Source organism: Bubalus kerabau, chromosome 9 (assembly GCF_029407905.1).
Source record: "Bubalus kerabau isolate K-KA32 ecotype Philippines breed swamp buffalo chromosome 9, PCC_UOA_SB_1v2, whole genome shotgun sequence".
In the NCBI taxonomy this organism is placed as follows: domain Eukaryota; kingdom Metazoa; phylum Chordata; class Mammalia; order Artiodactyla; family Bovidae; genus Bubalus; species Bubalus kerabau.
The window spans coordinates 83,613,014-83,618,397 of NC_073632.1; the positions used below are offsets into that span (position 1 = coordinate 83,613,014).

At 39.7% G+C, this 5,384-nt stretch overlaps 1 non-coding gene across 1 annotated transcript; it reads left to right on the forward strand.

Annotated features, from left to right (window-relative positions):
- The first annotated feature begins 5,070 nt into the window (after positions 1-5,070).
- Positions 5,071-5,143, forward strand: TRNAM-CAU (transfer RNA methionine (anticodon CAU)). Its single transcript has one exon. It is a non-coding gene; the product is annotated as a tRNA-Met (tRNA).
- The last annotated feature ends 241 nt before the right edge of the window (positions 5,144-5,384 follow it).

Sequence of the window (5,384 nt, forward strand, 5' to 3'; positions counted from 1 at the left end):
AATTAGAGGATGTCAGATGAAGAGGAAGGGGATTCCAGATATCCATTTATCCCTCACTTGTTCAAGTTTTTCTTGTTTCAGAGAGGTGGAGACTGTCATGAATGACCCTTTTTTACCTGTATCATTGCATCTACAAGGGCATTGATAAATTAACAGAGGCAACACTGTTCAGTCTACTTAATATTCATACCTGAGGCTAGAGAAGTTTCACTGTCTTCTGGAGGTCCATACATTCCTACATATAGTCTCCAATACATTACAAGCCATTTTTATTTGTTTATAAAGGTTAATTCCTCTTGTCTTTTGTTCAATTTGTTGACATAAATAATGTTAAAGTACTTAAAAAGCAAACTATGTGTTTATTATGAGTATAATGATAAGTATTATGAGCATAATTTCTTCCCTTGTGGCTCAGATTATAAAGAATCTGCCTGCAATGCAGGAGACCTGGGTTTGATCCCTTGGTTGGGAAGATCCCCTGAGCAGGGCATGGACACCCGCTCCAGTATTCTTGCCTGGAGAATTCCCACAGACAGAAGAGCCTGGCGGGCCGCAGTCCATGGGGTCACAGAGTCAGACATGACTGAGCAACTAAGCACAGCACAGCATAATGATTATATTTATTAGAAATAATGTGCAATGAACACTAACTATAAGTCATTTCATTGAAACCATATATTCCATTAGGAGGTATTTTATTTTACTACATTTAGTTATTACATGCATTTTTGAAATGAATATTGCAAAAAAATTTGTGAACTCTGAAGCATTAGCAATATTAAAATTACATGCTTTTAAGCCATAAGGCTAGTTATGTTTTAAAATGGCTTATCAATTAAAAAGATCAATGGCCTTTATATACACAAAATATAACTAGTTAGAATGTGTTAGTTGATCAATCATGTTTGACTCTTTGCAACCTCGTGGATTGTAGCCTGCCAGGCTCCTGTGTCCAGGAAATTCTCCAGGTAAGAATATTGGAGTCGGTTGTCATTCCCTTCTCCTGGGGATCTTCCTGACCTGGTGATCAAACCCAGGTCTCCTGCATTGCAGGCAGATTCTTTACAGTCTGGGCCACCAAGGAAGCCTAGTTAGAAAGTATCATGAAAGAAAAAAAAAATTACTATAGCAATAAAAATGTCTAGGAATTAACAAGAAATGTTCTAAACCTACAGAAAGAAAATTATAAACATTCCCAGAAGATACAAAAGTGGAGATGAACAAACAGAAAAACATTTTGGGTTCTTGGTTAGGATATTTCTGTTGTATTTAGACATTAGTTCTCCCTAAGACAGTTTAGGACTTTAATGAAATTCCAATGAACAAGATTCCCACCTCCCCCCTACCCTGAAGGTAGGTAAGTTAATACTAAACTTCATATGGAAAAATAAACATAATAAAAAAATACTGAAAAGAAATAAGGCATGGGGGTGAGGGGAGTGGAGGAGTTGACAGACTTGCCCTACCAGATACTAAAACTTACCATAAGGTTTCTAGTTTGCAAACAGCATAGTACCGGGACAGGAATAGGTGGAATAAAATGAAGTCCAGAAGCAAACATAACATATATGGCAATCTAGAATATGATAAAGGTGGTATCTCAAATCTCTGGGGACACAACAGAGGAACTGTTTAGTAAAGTTACTGTGGTAACTGGATAGACAAACAGAGAAAGGTAAGGTTACATCCATTTCTCACACAAGAATAAGTTCCAAATGGATTAAAGATCTAAATGTAAAAAACAAAAAAGTAAATATAAAAATACTAGAAGAAAACAAGAATGAATTGCTCTAAAATTTGAGTGTGGGTAGAAGAATTGGGAGAAGGAAATGGCAACCCACTCCAGTGTTCTTGCCTGGAGAATCCCAGGGACGGGGGAGCCTGTCACACAGAGTCAAACACGACTGAAGTGACTTAGCAGCAGTAGCAGAAGATTTGTAGCTGTAACTCAAAATCCAAAGGCAAGGGAAGGATTGTTTGATAAACTGACTACCAATTTTTTTCTTAAAAGCAAAAACTCTAAGCAGAGTTAAAAGAGAAAAAACAAATTGCAAGAAAATACTTGAGATATTTATCACAAATAAAGAGTTCATATGCTAGATATAGTATAAAGAACTTTTAAAATTGAGGAAAGAAACCCTGAAAATCCTGTTTTTAAATGGGCAAAAGATATTAAGAAGAGGTAGCAAGAATACACAGAAGTGAGTGAAGTCGCTCAGTTGTGTCTGACTCTCTGCAACCCCGTGGACTGTAGCCCACCAGGCTCCTCCGTCCATGGGATTCTCCGGGTAAGAATACTGGAGTGGGTTGCCATTTCCTTCTCCAGGGGATCTTGCCAACCCAGGGATCGAACTCAGGTTTCCTGCATTGCAGGCAGACGCTTTAACCTCTGAGCCACCAGGGAAGCCCGAATACACAGAAGAACTATACAAAAAAGATCTTCATGACCCAGATAATCATGATGGCATGATCACTCACCAAGAGCCAGACATTCTCAAATGCAAAGTCAAGTGGGCCTTAGGAAGCATTCCTATGAACAAAGCTAGCAGAGGTGATGGAATTCCAGTTGAGCTATTTCAAATCCTGAAAGATGATGCTGTGAAAGTGCTGCACTCAACATGCCAGCAAATTTGGAAAACCCAGCAGTGGCCACAGGATGGGAAAAGGTCCGTTTTCATTCCAATCCCAAAGAAAGGCAATGCCAAAGAATGCTCAAACTACCGCACAATTGCATTCATCTCACATGTTAGTAAAGTAATGCTCAAAATTCTCCAAGCCAGGCTTCAACAGTATGTGAACCATGAATTTCCAGATGTTCAAGCTGGATTTAGAAAAGGCAGAGGAACCAGAGATCAAAGTGCCAACATCCGTTGGATCATCGAAAAAACAAGAGGTTCCAGAAAAACATCTATTTCTGCTTTATTGACTATGTCAAAGCCTTTGACTGTGTGGATCACAATAAACTGTGGGAAATTCTGAAAGAGACGGCAATACCGGATCACCTGACCTGCATCCTGAGAAATCTGTATGCAGATTAGGAAGCAACAGTTAGACCTGGACATGGGACAACAGACTGGTTCCAAATCGGGAAAAGAGTATGTCAAGGCTGTATATTGTCACCCTGCTTATTTAACTTATATGCGGATTACAACATGAGAAACGTTGGGCTGGATGAAGCACAAGCTGGAATCAAGACTACTGGGAGAAATATCAATAACCTCAGATATGCAGATGACACCACCCTTATGGCAGAAAGCGAAGAAGAATGAAAGAGCCTCTTAATGAAAGTGAAAGAGGAGAGTGAAAAAGTTGGCTAAAGACTCAACATTCAGAAAACTAAGATCATGGCATCCGGTCCCATCAGTTCATGGCAAATAGATGGGGAAACAGTGGATACAGTGTCAGACTTTATTTTGAGGGGCTCCAAAATCCCTGCAGATTGTGACTGCAGCCATGAAATTAAAAGAAGCTTATTCCTTGGAAGGAAAATTATGACAACCTAGACAGCATATTAAAAAGCAGAGACATTATTTTGTGAACAAAAGTCCGTCTAGTCAAGGTTATGGTTTTTCTTGTGGTCGTGTATGGATGTGAGAGTTGGACTGTGAAGAAGGCTGACCACTGAAAAATTGATGCTTTTGAACTGTGGTGTTGGAGCAGACTCTTGAGAGTCCCTTGGACTGCAAGGAGATACAACCAGTCCATCCTAAAGGAAATGGGTCTTGAATATTCATTGGAAGAACTGATGCTGAAGCTGAAACTCCAATACTTTGGCCACCTGATGCGATGAACTGACTCATTTGAAAAGACCCTGATGCTGGGAAAGATTGAAGATAGGAGGAGAAGGGGACGACAGAGGATGAGATGATTGGATGGAATCACTGGCTCAATGGATATGAGTTTGAGTAAGCTTCGGGAGTTGGTGATGGACAGGGAAGCCTGGCGTGTTGCAGTCCATGGAGTCACAAAGAGTTGGACACAGCTCTGAGCGACTGAACTGAACTGGGCAAAAAACATGAACCATTCCCAGAAAATACATAACCATGCCCCATAAACATATGAAAGATGCACAGTTGTACTCATGAGAAATTAAAATTGAAACCAAGGAGAGATACCATTTTTCACCACCAGACTGGCATTCTAAAGCTTGACAGTGCACTCTATCAACGAAACTATAAGGAAATATCTACTCTCATATGTTGATGGAAGAGATGCAAAGTGGTCCACTCCTATTAAGGAAATTTCAGAAAAAACCACTGTAATCCTACTTCTAGGGAGTTTTCCTGAACACATATCTTTAAAGTATGAAAATGAACAGGTACAAATTTCTTAACTGCAGCGTTATTTGTACTAGCAAAATACTGGGAACTACCTGAATGCCTGGGAGTACTTCATACAATGGAGTACTATAGCACTGTAGAAAAAAAATTTTTTTTTCTATTTACTCCAGGAGATGCAGAGTTAAAAAAAAAAATCTAATTGAAAGAGTATTTCTAATATCTAATCTTTTGTGTAAGCATGAAGAAACAAAAGTGAAAGTGTTGGTCACTCAGTTGCCTCTGACTCTGCGATCCCATGGACTGTAGCCTCTGCCCACAGAATTCTCAAAGGCAAGAATACTGGAGTGGATTTCCATTCCCTTCTCCAGGGAATCTCTCCAACCCAGGGATCAAACATAGGTTTCCTGTATTGCAGGTAGACTCTTGACTATCTGAGCCACCAAGGAAGCCCCAATAGAAGAAATAAGGACACATATAAATCTGTTTATTTGCGGGAGAAGAAACACAGACAGGAAAACCCAGAAAACAATGAAATATTGGCTACCTAGAATGGATGAAGGGGAATAAGAGGAAGTATCAGGAAAGGAAGTGAGACTTCTTTGAGTATATACCTTTTGAAAATAGATCACATGATTGCATTCCTGTGGGGGCAATTGTTTCAGATTACTTTAAAACATAATAACTTTGGATATTTACTCTAGGGGAAAATAAAGAACTGCAAATATATCATGCATTTTTAGTCTATTTGATATACATAGTGATTTGAACATCAGTTCAGTTCAGTGAGTCTGCCCTCTTAGCACAGTAGGCAGCACATCAGTCTCATAATCTGAAGGTCCTGAGTTTGAACCTCAGAGAGGGCAGATTCTCCACCTTGGGCTTCCCTGGTACCTCAGCTGGTAAAGAATCCACCTGCAATGTGGGAGACCTGGGTTCAATCACTGGGTTGAGAAGATCCACTGGAGAAGGAAATGGCTACCCACTCCAGTATTCTGGCCTGGAGAATTCCATGAACTGTATAGTACATGGGGTCACAAGGAGTCAGACATGACTGAGCAAATTTCACTTTCACTTCATTTTTTTCAGTTCAGTTCAGTTGCTCAG